This window comes from Lissotriton helveticus, chromosome 4_1 (genome assembly GCF_964261635.1).
Source record: "Lissotriton helveticus chromosome 4_1, aLisHel1.1, whole genome shotgun sequence".
NCBI classification, from domain to species: Eukaryota; Metazoa; Chordata; class Amphibia; order Caudata; family Salamandridae; genus Lissotriton; species Lissotriton helveticus.
Window position 1 is genome coordinate 1,244,880,482 of NC_136063.1, and position 21,134 is coordinate 1,244,901,615.

The window sequence follows — 21,134 nt, forward strand, 5'->3', positions numbered from 1 at the left end:
GTTAATTTTTTGATGACTGTTATTGATTTACTGTTTGGTAATAGTGGTTAATAACATTTTTTATTATATTTTACCACAGATTCAACTGCAGATCATTTCAAAATTAAAGCATGCCTTCGAGGCAAAGAAGGAGGAAGGCTACAAAACATCAAACACAGCAGCTTACTACATGCTTGCAGCAGTCCTCTACAATAAAAACTCGTCAAGTCACCAAGAAAGCTCCGGGTAAGACAACGAAATCTTTCCTAAGAAATATTTCCAGAAAAAAAAGTATTACTACAGAACATGTTTTAGTCCAGAAGAAGAGAGCCAATTTAAACGGAAAGGAAAGGCCACTCAAAAATGTTACTGCTAGAGCAGGAGAAAACTCTGTGCATGGTAGTAGAAGGAAAAATCAGTTTAGGGACATTCATAGATGAATGTTCCGCAACAGGATAATTGGCAATTTGTTAAAAAATATTAAGAAAGGTCAACAGAAAGTGGCTTTTTATAAGAGAAAAAAAAACGTTGAGAAAATTATTGATCAGGCATTCGAAATTAAGCGAAAGTTATTTATTTTGATAATCAATAGAATTAGGAAACTAAACAAGACAATTTATGATTTCAAAACAAATAGTAGATGGAAGAGAACAGTTAATCATAGTAATTTTTGTGAAGTTTTTTCAGGAGAATGGATGCATAGTTCAAGTTGTGAGGCCTTTTTTAATGAGGAGAGTTATTTCCAGGATAATGATTTGGTGCATGCAGTTGACACCAGTGGTCGAGCATATGAGGTGAAAGATGGTTGTCTGGTTGAAAAAGAAAAACTTGTGTCAACAGAGGCAGAAGAGGTGTTAGGTAATGAGGTTTTAGGAAGACGTCCTAAGGGACCAGTGTACACCTGGAAGTGTAGTAGTATTTGCAGTGTGCGACAGGATTCCATCAATTTGCTTTGTGATTTTGTACGGACATTTAATAAGAAAAGTTTAAAACAGAAAATGAAGTTGTTGCAAGAATTAGATCCTTGCAGAGTGATAGAAGTGACAGGTTTGCATGGTCATTCATTGGCTTGTCTTTCCAGGAGAGTATGCCAGAGTGTTTTTCATCATTTCAGGATACTAGCAGTGCATCATAATAAAGTGAGGAAATTAGTTAGAATGTTTTATTATGCTAAGAGTCCATCAATTATGCTTAAACAATTATGCACTGCTCTTTTGCATGGTTCAGAAGTAGATGTGAAGAATATTTGTGCAGAAATTGAGTTTTGTTACTTTGCTAGTAAAGAGAACAATGTTGAAATTGACCCAGAAGAAGAAGGTAATGTGGAAGAGAGTGTACAAATTTCCAGTACAGATAATTTTCAGAAGGAAATTGCCACGTTTCAGATGAAATCAAGTGAGAGGCCTAATTTCACTTGTGTGTGTTGTCGACGCACTTATTATAAGAATCAGACTAAGTTAGTGGATTTATCTGCAAAAAGTGAAAGGGAAAATAATAGTGAATGGAAGGATTTCGCAACATACTTGATGGTAGAAAATTGATTTGATTTGGGATCGGATCAACGTGTGTGTACTTATTGTTTTAACAAATTAAATCAAAACTGGATGCCTGCTAGAGCGGTTCATAATAATCTGGAATTGGTTGACATTCCTTCTGAATTGAAGGATTTAAATACTTATGAACCTATTGTGATTCAAAGTGTCCATCCCTTTCAGGCTATTGTACGAATGGAGCCAAAGACAGGGACATTGCCTCCATCAGATTTACAGAGAGGATTAAAGGGAAGAGTTGTTTATTTGCCTCTAGATTTGAAGAACAACATTAATACAATTGGAGTAGAGAAAGTGGAAGAGGAACCTCTGGTTATCTTAGTTAATGGGGTTCCGACAAAGAGTAAGAAAATCTGACAAGATTTAGTGGATGTTAGGAAAGTCAAAAAGGCAACATTGTATTTGATGAAAAACAATAAGCACTACAAGAATGTATGTGTTGCAGAAGAGGAAGTAAGTGAAGAAGAGGACAGCGATTTGTGTGCTGGACAAATTGAGAAAGTAGAAGCCTCTAAAAATGAAGAAATATATGAACATTATAGTGTTCATCCTTTGCATTCCAAGGAAGTCATGGGGAATGCTATTGAGTTGTTTCAAATGAAACAAGCCAAAGGGAGTCCCATTAGTGTTTGGGAGGAAAGTTTGGAAGCTTGGTGTTTCCCACAGCTATTTCCAACAGGTCAAGGAGGAAGATATGATGAGCGACCTGATCAAATTCCTGCTTCTGAATACCGGACTTTACAATTGTATGCAGAAGATCCTAGGTTTCGTCAATGCATTCCCTATTTGTTTCATCTACTGTTTGAAAGCGATCTGTCTGGACTGTCATATGCAGTGAACCACATCTTGAAAAGTGGTGTACAGATGCAAAATATCTCGGCAAGGGACTTTATGGATAAAGTCAATGTGCAAGACAGTATTTTGGATTCTCACCTGATTAATCTCATGGCATGTCAGCGTGGTACTAATGAGTACTGGTACCGTCGTCATGGTGATTTAAAATGTATGCTGAGGAACTTAGGAACTCCCACATGGTTCCTCACTCTCAGCTGTGCCGAGTATGGCTGGGAAGACTTACTTGAATTTCTACGAGAGGCAAATGGAAACATTGAAAATATCGAATTCAAGACACCCGGAGAACTGTGCTCTTTGGATCCAGTGAATGTATGCAGGTACTTCAATCATAGATTTGAAGCTATGATGTCTTTCATCATGAACAAGAAAAATCCACCTCTTGGAGAGGTGTTGGATTTCTTCTGGATAAAGGAGTATCAAGCAAGAGGGGCTCCTCATATACATATGCTGCTATGGATCAAAGATGCACCCAAATTTGGAACAGATCCGGATGACTTAGTGATGAGTTTCATAGAACAGTATTCTACATGTGCTGTTCCAAAGACAAAGGAAGACAAAAGCCTAAGAGAACAAGTTTTACGCTTTCAAAGCCATCGTTGTGGAAAGTACTGTCGTCGTAAATTAAGAAACAAGGACAAGTTCTACACAAAATGTCGTTTCGGCTTTCCACGACCGGTGATTTCTAAAGGAAGAGTGAACAGTTTGATGTCTTCGCTGCGACATAATGTGATGAGGAAATCACCCAAAAATACATACAATTTGAAAAGAAACGAAGAGTCCAAGTACATCAACGACTACAACCCAGTGATTTTGTCCATGTGGAATGCTAACATGGATATACAGTTTGTGGCTGATAACTGTATGGCTGTGGCTCGGTATATGACATCTTACATCACAAAAAAAGAAAAGACAGAATTGAAGGACATGTGGGAGGACATTTCCCATGAAAAGAGCCTCAGTAAGAAGTTGTACAGTTTCAGTCTGAAGATGTTGTTGCATCGAGAAATCGGAGCTTACGAATGTTCTGACCGGTTATCTTCAGCAAGTCTCTATGCCAAATCTAGGAGTATCATTTGGGCGAGTCTTGGTCTTGCTGCAACGCGTAATCGAGTTCTGAAACCTGTACGGGAAATTGAGTATTTGGCGGAAAAGGAGCCAAACAGTACAGATATTTTGAAGACAAACATGTTGGATACATATTATCCAAATAAAAGCAGTCACCTTGAGAATGTTTGTCTGTATGAGGTTCTACAAAATTACATATTCAAGAGGAACATCAAAGAAGATATTGATAAAGGAGTGTATGCTGTAATTGTAAGTGAGGGATGTCTGGTCAAGCAAAGAAAATGCCAATTGGTAAATCATCGAAAATTGAGTGGCGAATCTCCTGAAAGAAAAGAGTTTTTCTATTTAGCTCTTTTGCAACTTTTCAAGCCTTGGCGTGCAGAAGAGGAACTGCTTGGAGATTTCCTCTGTTACAAAGACTCTTTCAATGCAGCCAAGGAGACCATAGAATGTCCTGTTTTTCCAAAATATCTACAAATGTTGAATGCGGAAATCAAGCAGGAAGCAACAATTGCAGCCGAGATTGCTAGAGACAGTTCTCAGGACAGTCAGAGTTCTGTTTCATTGAGTCAGGATCCACTAGGAGGACCAGTTATCGAAAATGAAGCTGCCACTGCCATGATTGAAGTGGAAAGGGCCATGGCACATGCTCAGGAGGATGCGGTTAACTTAGAAGATTTGGAAAGACAACTCAACGTTGAGCAGAGGAAAATATATGACGAAGTTACCAACCAAATTGATCATGGATTAAGTCATGAGAAGAAAGAGTGCTCATGTACGTCGTTGAAGCCTGTCCGACTGTACGTGAGCGGAGAAGCAGGAACTGGAAAAAGTTTCCTCATTAAAGCAACTTCATGTTATTTGCAGAAAAGGACTGAGTCATCGCTGTCTTGTGTTATCACCGCTCCAACTGGACTGGCAGCACATAACATTAAAGGTATTACTTTGCATCGTCTACTGATGCTGCCAGTGGAGCATGATAACAAATTACAATACCACAAGTTATCTGGAGATGCTTGTTGTGAAGTTTCAAGAGTCTTGAGGAAAATGAAACTTCTTATCATTGACGAAGTAAGCATGGTTTCCAATGTCATGCTTGCCTTTGTGCATTTGAGAATGCAAGAAGTTCTTAAAACAGAGTATGATGTGTTATTTGGTGGCAAACACATCATTGTTTTCAGTGATCTTCTGCAGCTGACACCAGTGAAAGGACAACCAGTGTTTAAACTACTTACACATGAAGATACCAGGAAGTGCCTAGGGAGCATTGGCAACGTTAATATATGGTTAAACTTCAATTATGCTGAACTGCGTGAAAATATGCGTCAAGCGAAGGATGAAGATTATAAGAATATTCTACAAGATGTTAGAATCGGAAAAGTGACCGAGCATGGGAAAGAAGCTTTACATGAACGATTACTGTCAAATTTGTATCCAGAAGAAGACGTTCTGCCAGAGAATATTTTTCGGAAAATTACTGAGAAGAAATCTGGAATATGTTTGATGCCAACTCTTGCAGAATGTGCCATCTTCAACAACAAAATGTTGAATTTAGAAAACCAAGAGATTGTGAAACTGGAAGCTATTGACAGGATAGAGCATATGGGAGCAACAATTATTTTGTCTGAGAATTTGAAATCTAAATTGGATTCATTAGAGAAGACTATATCTAAAACTACTGGTTTTGAAAAGACTCTGAATGTGTGCTTAAATTTCCGTATCATTTTGAGAAGGAATTTACATGTTGAAAGAGGTCTGGTAAATGGATCAATGGGTAATGTTGTTGATTTTGAGAAATACAGAAATAGAGATGGAATTGAATTTTTAAAAATTTGATTTGATGGCATTGAGGAAGTACAGCTAATTGGTCGTTGCTCTGCTAGGTTTTTGCTTGTAAAAGACTTATAAGTTCGCCGTAAGCAGTTTCCTGTTTGCTTGGCATATGCGGTGACAATCCATAAATCGCACGGTTTAAGTGTAGACAGTGCATTGGTGAATATTGGCAGTTCTGTGTTCAAGGAGGGTATGGCATATGTGGCATTGTCACGAGTCAGAACTTTATCAGGATTGTACTTGATTGAGTGTGATGTCACAAACATTTGTGCGGATCTAGATTGTGTTAAGGAATACAATAGGTTAAGAAGAGAGTATGCGCCACATTTGCCTCAATATCCTTTGTTTGAGAAACGTGTGGTAGGCCGGAAACAAAGAAATGTGACCAATAGTAGGGAGGTTGTAGCAAAAAGACGAACCCGAAATTATAAGCAGAAAGAACATGGATTCTGTTGAAGATGTTGTTGGTTTTCAATTTGAAAATAGTTCTGGTGTCAACTGCTATGCTAATGTAGTGGTTAATGTTGTCTTTTCTCTAGAAACTTTAAAAGAACAGATTGTGATCAATTCGAATCAAAGTTTTTGCTGTTTACTGAACTCTGTCTTAGAGAAATGTAGCACTGATAGAACAAAAATAGAAAGTGTGTCTGAAATTCGAAATCTGTTAGACAAATGTTCAGGTCAAACGCAATTCTCTCAAAATATTCAGCAAGATTGTCAGGAGTTTTTAATGTATATGCTTGATGTATTGCAAGATGAAGGTGTAGATGTAGATCATCTGTTTGGCCTTTCTTATCAATGGCAGCATGACTGCGAGAACTGTAGGGTATCAAGTACTACTAGTGTAGACTCAGAAAGATTTATATATTTAACTTTGCCAGACAGTAAATCAGTGTCCTTTAATAAGCTAGTAAAAGCAGCCGATCAAAACATGGAGTGTAGCCAATGTAAGTCTGCAATGCTGTCCACATTATTTATACGAACATATGGCCAGTATGTCATTTTAATGTTCCAACGATGTAGGCCTGATGGAACAAAATTGACAACTTTAATTAAAAATGTTGTGGCTTCGCAGTTGTCAATATCAGGAAGGACTTTTGTAACTGCAGCAAATATATATCATGATGGTCCTTCAACAACATCAGGACATTACACAGCTTATTTGAAGTCTGGAAACAGCTGGTCATTCTGCAATGATTCTGTTTTAACTTTCAAAAAAAGATTGCCTTTTGACCTTAAAAATTCTTACCTGGTGTTTTTACAACCAAAATGTTAGGGAAGGAATCACGGGATTTGCTCTGAAGAATTTCAAGAGGTTCTTTTTTTTTTTTTTTTAAAGATTTTTATTGATGTTAACAGGATGACGGAAAAAACAAAAAGAAAAGAGATCGACAGAGATTCATAAATAATTACAGAAAGAAAACCAGCTGAATTAAATATATTATAAACAAATTAGTTATGATATGTAATCACAGTGGTTAGAGTTACTGTTACAGTTTTAATGCATGAGGGTTTAACATTTAAACAATAAAAATAAAGTTCTAATTTTGGTCTATGAAACTACCCCAAATTCTATCGAATTTAATCAATGAACGTGTTCCCCTAAGGTTAGCTAAAGCTAGCTCCATAGCATGTACCTCTGTTACCAATGTCCACCACTTCCAAACCGTCGGGGGATCTGAATCAATCCAAGCCCTAGCTAAAGTTAATTTAGCACATGAGAAAAGTATAGTCATTAGGGGAGATAGTGGAGATGTGGATAGATTAAGATCTATCAAGACCGAGGCGGCCGTGATGGTGGGAAGCGGGATATTTTATATTCTAAGAACCCTCAGTATGTCATCCCAAAAGCTCTTGAGTTTGGGGCAAGAGTACAAGATATGAACTAAATTAGCTGCTACAGTCGAACATTTAGGACATTTGGTACGACTGCTAAAGGTAGGGTTCGGAGACCATCTAGCAATTCTTTCGGGTGTATAATAGAGCATTCATGTCGTTCTATATTGTTGTAGCCTGAGACTAGATGAGCGTACCAGTTTGTTGATATTAATAAAAGAGTTCTCTATCTGCTTAGGCGTAACATTTAGATTTAGTTGGGTGCTCCATTTCATAGCCAATTTATCATTGTCATTTATTTTGAATGTGCTAAATATTCGGTAGGATTCGCTAATGATTGATTTATTCTTGTTTGTATAAAAACATGTCCATATATCACATTCAGAAACATTTTGTATCTTTTTTTTATTAATCAAATAATCATGAATTTGCATATGTTTAAATCTTGAAATTTCTGGTAAATCATATATTTGTTTGAGCGTGTTAAATTCTAAAAACCCCTGCACGCCATATAAATCCGCTAAAGTATTAATCCCAGAAGAAGCCCAGCTATAAATGATGGAATCTGTGAATATAGCCGGGAGACCTGGATTGCCCCACAGTGGTAATTTTGGGTGGAAAAAGGTTGTTTTACAGAATTTTAATATATTTTCCCATATTTTAACAATATCTCTAGCAGTCTTGAATCTTACCCTTTTATAGTAATTCGGGTCGTTGATTCTGAACAGAAAAAATAGTGAGTCTTGTTTTAACATAAAATAGTGGAAAAAAAGAGTTCTACCTCCATGCAGTAAAGAACGTATGTGTGTAATAAACGAGGACCAAAAATATAATTTAAAGTCTGGAGCGTTCAGCCCTCCCTTATTTGTATTGTTTTTCAGCATTTTTAACGACCTTCTGGCTTTTTTATAGCCCCAAATGAAGCTACTAAGGATCCCATCTAAGTGTTGGAAGAATTTATTGTTTAATGCCAATGGGATAGATCGGAATAGGTATACAAATTTTGGAAGAACTTTCATTTTAATAAGGTTTATCCTGCTAACCATATTCAGAGGCAATTTGTTCCATTTTTTCAAAATAAAAATAGTCTTTTTAATCAGATCGTTATAATTTATATTATTGATATCTTGTATTCTAGCTGTTAATTTAACCCCTAAATAAGTGGCCTCTTTACATATCTCGGGAATAGGTACGGTAGGAGAGTGATTGGCTATAACTTGCGTCTTCTGCTGGTTAAGCTTATAGCCTGACACCTTCCCAAATTTCCCAGCCTCAATATATATTCCTTTCAGCGCTTTGGCGACATCTGTGGTGTATACTGCAATGTCGTCAGCATAAGCTGTCATTTTCAGTTCCTGTGAACTGGAGCTAAAAGGAGCAATCAAAATTTGGGAGTGAAGGGCAAGTAAAAAAGGTTCCAGTGAGAGAGCGAATAGAAGGGGAGAAAGAGGGCATCCCTGCCGGGTCCCCCGCTTAATTGGAAATTCTAATGAAGTCAAGCCCCCATAACTAATACAAGCGGTAGGTTTGTCATAAAGCGCTTTTATACCCTTCAAGAAGCTACCCCCAAATCCCATTTTAGACAGCACGCACCAGAGATAGGTCCACCCCACTCGGTCGAAAGCCTTTTCAGCATCTAATAGTATCATGCCGAGTGGGGTGGATTCAATCTCCGCGATATCAAATGCCGTTATCGCCATATTTACATGTATTGTTGTATCTCTCCCTGAAATAAAGCTGTGTTGTTGCGGATTTACAATTCTAGGCATGTATGGGGCAAGTCTAAGTGCAATGAAATGGCGAATATTTTCGCATCAGTGTTTATTAGAGAGATGGGTCGATATGACCCTCTCTCCTCCTTAGGCTTACCTTTTTTTTTAAAAAAGATTATTTTTGTCCTATTCCAGGATTTAGGGGCTGTTCCACTTATTCAGATTGATTGTATTACTTCTAAAAAAAGCTGTTCTAATTCTGATCTACAGATTTTATACAATTCCAAAGGTATCGTATCTTCCCCTGCCGCCTTTCCCGTTGGTAAGGAGTTAATAGCCTGATGTAGTTCAATCAATTGTATGTCGTTAGACAATGCACCCAAGCCTAATATATTCCCTGTGTTTACTGGGTGGTCATTCACATATTCCTTAATTTGGTCTATATTTACAGGGCTGTCCGGGGTATATACGTTTTCGTAATATTCCGCAAATTGATCTAATATGTCTTGTGGTTGGCTATATAGTTTGTTCCCCTGTCCTCGAATGTTAGAAATTAAAGTGTCGGCTCTTTTTTCTGCCACCTTATAGGCTAAAATTCTACCGATCTTATCTCCACCCTCATATTGAGCAAATTTTAATTTGTGAATCCTTGCACTATTTTTCCGAATAAGATTAGATTTTATGTCATTTTTCAATGCGCTAAATTTTATATTAATTTCCATTGCCGATGGGGAATTAAGCTGTAAGGCTTTAGCTAGTAAGTCTTCTTGTTTGGTTATGTTATCTAATAGTGTAATCTTATGTTGCTTCTGTTCTGCATTTTGCCTAAAAACATACGCTTGAGTAAAGCCCCTGATGCTTGCCTTACAAGAGTCCCATACCATGCAGCACCCGGTTGAATTCCTATTGATGTTTATAAATTTGTTTAAGTGAGTTTTAAGTTGCGTCACGTAAATAGTGTCTGAGATTAAGTATCTAGGAAAGGAAAATGGCCTAGGTGGTGTCCTAGTGTTTTGTATATCAAATATCATTATTAGTGCGTTATGGTCGGATGTTATCCGGGGGCAGAGGATCATAGAGCCGGTATGTAATAAATTATCGCTTACTAGAGCCATGTCTAATCTAGTACACATCTTATGGGGAGCAGAATAATACGTATATCCTGGTGAGGTAGGATATAAATGCCTCCAAGCGTCTTTGATGTTATGTATCCGACATAAATCTAATATTGATGATCTGGTCCTATGCATCCTTTGATGGACATGCGGTTTGGTTGTGTCGATTTTATAGTCTAGAATGCAGTTAAAATCCCCCATTACAATTATTTCCCCCGCCCAGTCCAAGAGTTTCACGTTTAATTGATCAAAATACTTGGGTTCGTCTATATTTGAGCCATAGACAACACATAGGACAAATTTAATATTTACATAGCTAATTTGCGCTATAGCCCATCTGCCGTCCTTATCATGAGCGGTTTGGAGTACTTCTGCCCTAAAACGCTTATCCTTAAGGATAGCAACTCCTCTTGTAGGGTTCACAAAAGTAGAACAGACCAAAACATCATACCCCAATTGATTTAGGATTTTCCTGTCTTTCCAAATAATATGGGTTTCTGATAATAAACAAAAATGGGGGTTATGTAATTTCAACTCTTCTGCTACTAAGGATCTTTTGTTTTTGCTATTCAGCCCTGCCACGTTCCAGGCTAAGCATTTTATAAAATGCATTTAAATGTCAATAAAGATGCTATGCCCCTCTTCAGATAGTCAGATAAAAAAGCTAGTTCTCTAAAGCCTCTATAACACAAAATAATACCATCGAAAAACAATAAAGAATTACAAACTTTATCAAATTGCTTCCCCCTGTCATCCTGCAAACAATTTTTACTATACCCCCCCATTTCCTCCCCTTTCCCCCAGCCTGCGGAGAAGGGGTCCCACCCCCCTCCCACCCCCCTAGCTCTCTCCCCAGCCGGGGAAGAACCACCCTCCAGTGACTGCTGCCGTTGGTGAGGCAGCACGTGTGGTAACACCCCCTGAGTCGCTCCCGCCCCCTCCACCTTCCATAAACAAGCTTCATAGTACATACTGTAAAAATGGCATGTGTCTTTTCTTTCCTTTTATCTTCCCCCCTCACCCTCACCCTTTATTTTTTTTTTATGAGTTTATACCCCTCGACCTCCCCCTGGAGTACCTAGTTCATCAGTATTATCTATGCTAATGCAAATTACGTTTAGCTCTGGCTAGAGCTAATACTGGAGAGATAGTTCTCTGCCTCTTTAACATCATTAAAGAAGTACGTATGTCCGTTTCTTATAACCTTGAGGCGAGCGGGCTCTTGAAGAAATACCTGCCCTCCACGAGCCTTAATTGGATCCATCAGTTTCCAGAGCTGCCACCTCCTGTCCATAGTATCCCTACTAAGATCTGAACGTGCAAAGAACGAAAACTCTCCTACAGCAATTGGGGAGTTAGGGCGGGCTCTCTGCCAAACCGCTTGGCGTAGAAGAAAGTTACCAAAATATATAAGGAAAGGGCGAGGGAATTGATTTCCTTTATTCCTCTGAATCAGGGGCAAACGGTGGGCTCTCTGGATTTGCGAATCCCAATCCCAATCTGCTAAGTCCGGGAAGGCCTTCTGAAGTACCCCTACTATATAAGCTCTGGGGTCCGAGCCCTCTGATCTCTCCGGAATACCAAATAGTCGTAGGTTGGATCGCCTTTGTCTGTTCTCCAAGTCTTCGACCTTTAGCTGCAGTACCTTCAACTGGTCATCATGTTTTTCCACTGCTCCTTCGAGTTTGGTATTTGTCTCCTCCACCTGTACCACCCGTTCCTGTAGTTCTATAGTTTCTTGGGAGACCCCCCCAGTTTTGATAGTAAGGTCCTGTAGGGAAGATTGCATCTTGTTGTTATCTTCCCTAAGTTGGAGATAATACTCCTGTGCCTCTGCCCGTTGATTGCTCAGTTGTTTACTCAGAGTGATAAGTATTTCATCCAGAGAGGAGGTACCAGCTCCAGCTCTTTCTCTAGTTGAATCAGTTGTTTGAGAGATTGAAGAAGGGCCCACAAGTATCTCAGTTATAGAGGAAGAGCCGGCTGTTGCATGGTCGTACAATTGAGTAGCTGAGTGAGTAGCTGGATGCGGAGCAATGGCGTCGGTGTTAGAGTTGACTTCATCCGATGAACTTAGCTCCAAGCTATTGTGAGACCCCTTCGCTTGTTCTTGCTCTTGCTCTTGCTCTTGAGGTTGCTGCCCTTCTATCTGATCCGCCAAAGGTAAGTTATCGGGATCAATTGGAAAACTTTTCTCCGGGGAGATCGTTGCTGGCAGAGAATCTGTAGGGCTTCCACCTGACAGCCTCAATGTCATAGTTTTAACCAGACCCTTTGTTACAATCCAACTTCTAAGCGGGCTTTTCTCCAATGTGTGTTTTTTCAGGGGTAAATTGCTACTAGACTTCAATTTTTGCCGTTTAGAGATAGCGCCAGCCCTGTTGCCTTTCTTAGATTTTTGTCTGCCCTTGCCCTTATTCTTTGGGGTCTTGTCCTCTTCGGTTTCAGATTCAGCCTCATAATCCTCATAGGAGTCGTGCTCATTGTCTATAGAAAGCAGAGTGTGTACTGTGTTTTCATCAGATACCTCAAGTTCGCCCCCCTGGGCTTCTGGTATCCCCTCCAAATTATTTGGGAAAGTGCCGCTAGGGGCTATCTTTGGTACTAGCTTAATTGGCGGCTTGGAACAGGTCTTATTTATTTTGCTAGTATTAAACTCCAAAGCCATATCCTGTACACTTAGGAGATCAGTAGAGTCCACTCCCCTGCTTGTCTCAGAGTTTGGATTAGACTCAGCGTCTTGGCAGCTTAGAGACGTTGTTACTTCTCTCCCCTGTTGGATTGTATCAGAAATTGTAGAGGTTTTCTTTAAGGGTTGTTGGGTTGTCTCTCCCACCGCCCCCCCCGTATTTGCTAATGATTTGGGTCCCGTTCTGTCCGCCTTAGTCTGTAGCCCAGCTGGAAAAATAGACGGTCTCAGTACCTGTTCAGCTGCACCAGTAGTTTTCCTTTCCCCCGTTGAAACAGGAGCGGAGGCGGATACAGCAGCCTCATTATTCTCCAGCGGAACATCAATGGTGGGTGCCTCCAAGGTCTGTGAAGAGGTAGCCACTGCCGTCGCTGCCGTCGATGCTGTGGCTTGAGATGCAATAACAGTGGCAGCAGGGGCGGTAGCAGAGGAAGAAGTCACCGGGGGGGGGGGCCGACACCGCCACCGCTGTCATTGCGGCTGCTGCTGTAACCACCGCCTGTTTACTATTTCGGGTTTGTCGTGGCGGCAATGGAGTTGGGTTTTTCGGAGACATCCTCCGCATTGGATGCGGAGGAGAATTTCAAGAGGTTCTAATGGCTCCTACACTATTTGGCCTTGAGGATAAGTGTAGTACAGAGTGAAAAGTTATTTTTGAGTTTTAAGTAGTTCCTGGAAAAAAAGAAGGTTTTCTTACAGAAAGTGGTGGGCACGGATTAGTTAAAGGACAACAGAGTATTTCCCAAAGCAAACGGTGTTCTTACCATAACACTTGACGTCATGGAAAAATAACTGCACTTTGAATGAGTTCAGAAAAACTGTTTCTTTTAATAAGCTAATTCAAGCAGCCAATCAAAATATGGAGTAGAGGTAATGTAAGTCTGCAATGCTGTCCACATTATTTGTACAAACTTTTGGTTATAATGTCATTTTAAAATTCCAACTATATAAACCTGATGAAAGTAATTTTTCAACTTTAATTACAAATGTTGTGGCTACACAGTCGTTGATTTTAGGAAGAACATTTGTAACTGCAGCTATTATATGACATAATGGTCCTTTGACAACATCCGCTTATTACACAGCTTATTTAAAATGTAAAAAAAAGCTGGTGTTTCGGAAATGATTCCCATTTGACTATGAAACAATGTTGCCTTTTGACTTAAAATATTCTTACTTTGTGTTTTCAGAAGAGAGAATTTAGGGTAGGTAACTGGCCTATAATGATTCTAGGAGTTGATATAATTTTATGTACTGTTTTAAATTTCTTTGTGATTAACAGTGATCAAGAGAATTAAATAATTGTAGTAGTCATAGAGGTAGTGTAAATGTGCCTCATAGTAAGCAGTATCAGTGTCATAGGAAATGTGGAACATGAGTGAGCAAGAAGGGTGAGATATTACTAGTACAGGATTGTGAAAGTGATCTTGAACGTTTTCTTTCTGAAAGTTGCGGAAAAAGAAAATGACGGGATTTGCTTAGAAGAATTCCAAGACTTATAAATGGCTCTTACACTATTTGGCCCTGAGGAGAAGTGCGGTAGAGAGCAAGAAGTCATTTATTGTATGTAACATATTTGTCAAAACGATGGAGCTTTTCTTTCAGAAAGTGGCGGGCAGAAAATAATAGCAGCACAACAGAGTATAAGCTGTTCATAGGACATCCTTCGACGTCATGGAAAGTAAGTTACTTTTGAGGAGTTCTGATTTCTGATTGGTTATGTTATATGGGTTTTTCAAACACAATCATTTTGATTGTGTTTTTTTTTCCCCGCTGTTATATGATGAATACCTTCAACTCACTGTTTTTAGTGAAATTTGATACATTCTGAGAACAGCAAAAATAAACCATTTAACATGTATAATTAATTCTGTACTTTGTATAGTGAATTTTAATTTGTACTCGTCTTGTCTCATGCTCACTCATCTTTTACTACCTTCTATCAATCCTCTTTACATACTCACATTGCCTTTTGTTTTATTCTCTTTCACCCTTGCTCTCTAACTCCACTTATCTTTCAACCTTTGTTTCCCTATTCCAACTCTGCTTTTTTCTTTTCTCCCTTGCACCATTTTCCAGCTTTTAGACCTTCTGCTTCGCTTGTCTTTTCCATCTTTCCTCCCTTTGTTTTCTAAATTAAATATTTTTGGGTTCTCCTTTTTTGGTGCAATCAGTTAGTATAACTCACCCTCACTCATTTATCTTTCTTTGTTGCCTCACTCAGTCTGTATCTGACACTCTTTCCTTCACTTCCTCTGTCTCCTCTCTCCCTCACTCTCTTTTCCTTATTCACCCTTTCCTTATATTGTTTACCTTACTCACTTTCTTTTAGTAGCTTACACAACTTCAATTTAGTTTTCTCTTCTATCCTTCTTTTCTGTCACTGAAAGTATCTTCCTTTTTTTTCTTTTAGTAATTTACTCTATTACAATTTCTTTTTGTCTCTGACTGTCTATCACCGTTTCTTTCTCTTTTTTTTGTGCATGTTTATCTCTAACTTTATTTCTTTGTAAAATTGGATGATTTTCAATCTTTTCCCTTGTCTTTTCTAATTTTTAAATACATGTTTTAATATTTTTCAAATTTTTGTTCTTTCTTTCACAGATTGAAAGTATAAACATAACAAGTGACTAAGTTAACGACAATTATAAGGTAAGTGTTTTGTACTCTTTTCGTTACATTTCTATCACATTTAACTTCTATTAGTTCCACTGCTTCATTTCTTTAACCCTCAGTTTCCTGCCTTTGCTACTTCCCTCATTGCTTTTTCTATTACTTACTTACTCTACTCCTTCCATTCCTTTTCTCAGTCTCTCTGTTCTCATAGTTCCTCACTCCTGTTCACTCACTCCGTCTCTATTACTCTCACTGTCTTTGACTCATCACTCTTTCACTACTTGTTCATTATGCTTTCTCCCTGTAGTTCAAGCACACTATGTTATTTACATTTCTTTGCTGTTTCAATCATTCCTTTTCTGTCACTTCTTCTTTTCTGCTTTCTGTTTTTTCTCTCTGTTATTCCACATGTTTTAACCTTTGTCACTGTCATACATCTTGTTTTATTCCTATTTACTTTTGCTCACTGTTTTCTTTACACTGTCCCTCAGGGTTGTTCTTTTAGTCCGGTTCTATCCCTACCTCTCATTCCACATCCTTTACTGTTTTTCTTCTTAATTTGAACATTCACTCACATTCTCTAAGAAACTCTTGTTTATTATTCTTCTACTCTCCTTTTTTTCTTTCACTTCCTTATCTATTTTGTTTTTCTCAATTATACCCTCTTACATCTTTTCTTCGGTAAATAGATCTATTAAACAGTATCTCTGTGTTACTCCCTCTAGCTGTCTTTCTTTTAACATTACTCTCTGTTTCCTTCCCTTACACTCACTCTTCCTTTTTTTTCCAATTTTTTTTTTTGTTTGGCATCCGGTTCGCGTACCGGAGCGCGAACCGGGAAGCGAATCAAAAGAAATAGAGGTTGCCAGAGTGCTAAACATTCTAGCAATTTTTTATAAAGGGGAGGTAGTTCTGAAAAGTACTTTTTTTTATTGTTTTTGTTGTTTTATATTTTTTTATTATTTTTCTGATTTTTTTTTTACTTTTTTTGTATTTTTTGGACGGTTTTATATGTTTTTTTGTTTTTTTTTGGGGGGGGAACGAAAATCACTCATTGTAAAGGGCTCAACAGGAGCAACAAAAAAAAGTTCATTTATTTTCTGGGGCGTTTTGGACATTTGTGATTTTCAATAGCTGTGTTGATCAAATTTATGCTACTCTCCCTATAGCAAATTAATTTGCCGCAAAAAATGCACACTTGCTTCACGTCCCCGAACTTCAACTGGATTTTTGGGACCGTCTCCCTCGCCTCTGGTCCCGTCACTGCCTGTTCAGATGATGTACTGGCCACAGGAGGGGGGTTATCCTGCAGGTCACGTACCTGCGCAGCACTATAATTTATAGGGTGCCACCTGTCCATGTGCCGATGCATGGTGTAATTGCCATAGCTGTACTTCTTATCAGTCCCTCTGGAGAGATCTTTTTTACAGATGAGACAGGTAACGTAGCGGGCATTTACTTTTTTTTGGCCCCGGGGAAATGTGAAAAATTGCCAGATGTAATTTTCTTTCACATGGGACCTCCTTGGCTCTTCAGGCAAAAACTGCCTCCTCTCTTCCTCCTCTTCCTCTTCTTCCTCCTCTTGATGAAGGATAACCTGAGGAGGTGGTCCTCTCTTCCTAGGAGGTGGTGGTGGTGGTGGGGCTGCACCAGCTGCAGCTACTAATGAAGCCATTTCTTATTAATCAAAATAGGTCTTCCTCTCACAAAGTTGAAAGTCAGAGTGAGAAAAAAGGTGGGGGCTTTCATCATTTGGGAAAAAAAATAGTTCTAAACCAATGAAAAGTGTTATTTTTAGGTCACATGACCTAGCCTTACATCATTAGGAAACCAAAAGTGAAATGAACCAATGAAAAGTTTTATTACCAAGTCACATGACCTGTTACGCTTACGTTACTCGCTCCGCGCCGCGCCCCGGATCGCTTCCGGGGAGCTGCGCTTCGCGCCTTGGTTCGCGCTCCGGAGCACTTCCGGGTGCGCTAACGCGGCGCGTCATAAGACGCATTACGCGACAACGCGATACGTCGCGCTTACGCGACGTGTCACGATGTTGTTTTCTAACGCGGCAGTTGCGCAAACGGAACGTTTACCGGTTCGCGGACCGAGTCGCGGCACCAAATTCAGCTAATGGGAAGCTACCCGGTTCGCGGACCGTTAGCGCAACAAAAAAAAATAATAACAAAAAAATACATAAAAAAATTATATTAAAAACATATAAAATATATTTTTCGATTTAATGAAGAATACATTTTAAACCTTTTGATATTTGCTATTAAAAAACCATTGAAATTCACTGAAAAAACCATAGGTTATAGACCTGAAAATTCACTGAAAAAACCATAGGTTAGAGACCATATATAGTTAGCTGGACATTTTATTGACATAAAACCAATGAAATTCCATATATAGTTAGTTGCACTAACTATATATCGCGCACCCGCAATCCACTACTGATCATGTCACATATTACATCATTCATGACATGGTCAGTGACATCACTGATGACATCACTGATGACATCTCAAATGACATCACTGATGACATCACTGATGACATCTCAAATGACATCACTGATGACATCACTGATGACTACATCCAGTGACTGTATGTTTCTGTAAAGTTAAAATATGTCTTACATATTGAAGAATGAGTGGATGTATAAGTGTCTGGATGAAGGAATTAGTAGGTGCATGACTGACTGTATGAGTGAGTGATTAAATGTGTCTCACTGAGTGCATGGGTTAGTGACTAAACTGTTTTAATTTGTGCATCATTATGTCTGTTGTTCTGTAAACTGCTGCATGTGTTGATCATTAGCTATATGATTAACTATATGGGTTATTGATTGGTTGCCCAAGTATTTGTATGGGAGACTGAGTGTGTGTGTGGGTGACTGGGAGGTATATGACTTTGTGCATAGATGTGTGAGCAGTTGATTCACTAGATGTATGGGTTCAAAAGTGCATGTGCAAACAGCTGTATGGGCGGTTGACTGTGTGCATGAGTGTATTGGTGAGTGAATGGATATCTCAGTACTACATGTCAAAGTAAGTACATATGTAAAACACAGTACATGTGAGAGTTGACATATATAAATAAATGTGCATAACAGCCAGTGAATGTGTGAGTGGCTGTATGGATCATTGTGAACTTGTATCCAGGATTGTATAAGAGAGTAAATATGTGTTAGTATATGTTTGAATAAGTAAGGTGTGTATAACTGTATAGTTGAGAAAATGGAGGTGTGATTGATTCTTTGCATGACTGACTAGGTGTGTGTGTAACTTCATGGATGAGTGACAGTCTGTGAGTGTCTGTTTACACTGAGTGTATCTAAGATTATATTAGAGTCTGAAGAGGTTCATCGTATTATCACATGAATGATGTCATCAGTGATGTGATCAGTAATGTCAAATGAGATGTCATCAGTGATGTCATCAGTGATGTCATTTGAGATGTCATCAGTGATGTCATCAGTGATGTCATTTGAGATGTCATCAGTGATGTCATCAGTGATGTCACTGACCATGTCATGAATGATGTAATATGTGACATGATCAGCAGTGGATTGCGGGTGCGCGATATATAGTTAGTGCAACTAACTATATATGGAATTTCAATGGTTTTGTGTGAGTAAAATAAGGTTTTGTAAATGCTAATTCCTAACTATATATGGTCTATAACCCATGGTTTTTTCAGTGAATTTTCAAGGTTTTGTAAATGCTAATTCCTCACTATATATGGTCTATAACCTATGGTTTTTGCAGTGAATTTCAATGGTTTTTTATTAGCAAATATCAAAAGCTTTAAAATGTCAAGTACGTGGTAGGTAAAAACATTTTCGTGTTTATGCACGCTGATGTGCTTTGAACGCTGCCCCCCCCTCTTTTCTTTTAGGAGTATTCTCTCTTTGCAGATAGTGAAGGGTAGGTAACGCAGGCCTTTGCCCCCGTTGTAATCCGTCGTGCCTGCTTCCCTCACCATTTGATTGATTGTTATCCAAGCATTTACTGTTTTGGAATTGCTTCTCTTTGGTTCATTCTCTATTTACAAACAAGCACAGAGTCGCAATACTCTGTTTAGTCTTTGCAGATAGTGAAAAATCGTTAGAAAAAACAAAAGGAATCAAGCAAAATCAGTAGGCCACTAATGGGATCTCTTTTTGACCTCGCTAAAATAGAAACATTAGGAACAACCCCTCATGAGAAATATGAAACTAGTGAGAGGAACCGAGCTCGACGCCATGATGGCTGCAAGACAGCTCGGCTCCGCAGCCCATCCCGCCCAAAATAACGACAAACCCTATGCAAATATTATAAATATATACAACACACCAGCAAAGTAACAGGGTAAAACGTTTTATTAAATAACTAATTACATGGCAGCCTGCTGCAACATCGATCCAAATACATGCCGCCGTTCCCGGGATTGCTCCCCGACTACTCTGCGGCCTACGAGATGGAGAGGCCGGGGCGTTGACTAGACGGGGCCTCCGGCCGCAACCACAGCGCCAACGATCGCTGCTGACGGAGGGGAGCCTTGCCGGTGAGACCACTGATCTGAAGAACCTCTGCCTGCGGTGCCTCCCTGAGCCGCTTGACGGAGGCCCCCGAGGGGCGGTGTGGTGGCGCGGACTCGGAGGGGGCGCTTGGCGCCTGCCCCCTCCCCAAGTCTTGTTGCCCTGGTGTGGCCTGAGATCGCCCCCGAAATAGGCGGCCGGCTCCCGGGGTACGGCAGAACTTTTTGCCTTTTGGTGACTCTTCATTCTGGACCTTGTCCCACAATCCGTTTGACCGGAAGACACATCTTGCGGTGCCCTCGCAATGCGGCCTGGTCCCTGAATGTGTGCAGGGGGACGGTATTGATTGGATCAAGATGGCGGCTTCACACAAAGCTGACTCAAGTGTTGCTGCTGATGCTATGCAGACAAAAACTGGTTTTCAGTTTGTACATTCTTCAGGATTTTTCCATCCAAGGCTGGTTGAGAGTTTGTAGAACGATGGCTTCAGATTTTCAACATACTACTCTTCAACATTCTTCATAAATGTAACAATGTGAGACTCACTAGGAGAACGGCCGTTTATCTTTCCTTTCAAAATGCTGCCAACAATATTTTCTGAATGGAAGACACCATATTGTAGCATAAAGGGCTGCATCAAGGGTGGTATTGCCCAGAATGTCTTGTTTTCTAGTGCTCGTAATGACGAAGCCAGAACTGCCGAAAGGGATTCTGGTCCTGCCGCTACTTATGGGAGACATTGAACTATACTCTGGACCTGCCTGGCCTCGACCAAAATGGCGCCAGTATGGGAGCGACTTGCAACTCCTTATGATGTTCTAGTTACTTAGCCTTGACGTTATGGGGGATGTATGCTGTCTTTGTGCACATGGCGGGCGGGGAAGGGTACTGACTAGGAATACGGACAACCCTATTGATGTCGATTTTTCATTATTGATTATTGTATTAATAAAGCTTTGAAATAATGTTACCCATGATACTCGCCCATGGTGTGCGATTTTCCTGTCTTTCCAAATAATATGGGTTTCTGATAATAAACAAAAATGGGGGTTATGTAATTTCAACTCTTCTGCTACTAAGGATCTTTTGTTTTTGCTATTCAGCCCTGCCACGTTCCAGGCTAAGCATTTTATAAAATGCATTTAAATGTCAATAAAGATGCTATGCCCCTCTTCAGATAGTCAGATAAAAAAGCTAGTTCTCTAAAGCCTCTATAACACAAAATAATACCATCGAAAAACAATAAAGAATTACAAACTTTATCAAATTGCTTCCCCCTGTCATCCTGCAAACAATTTTTACTATACCCCCCCATTTCCTCCCCTTTCCCCCAGCCTGCGGAGAAGGGGTCCAACCCCCCTCCCA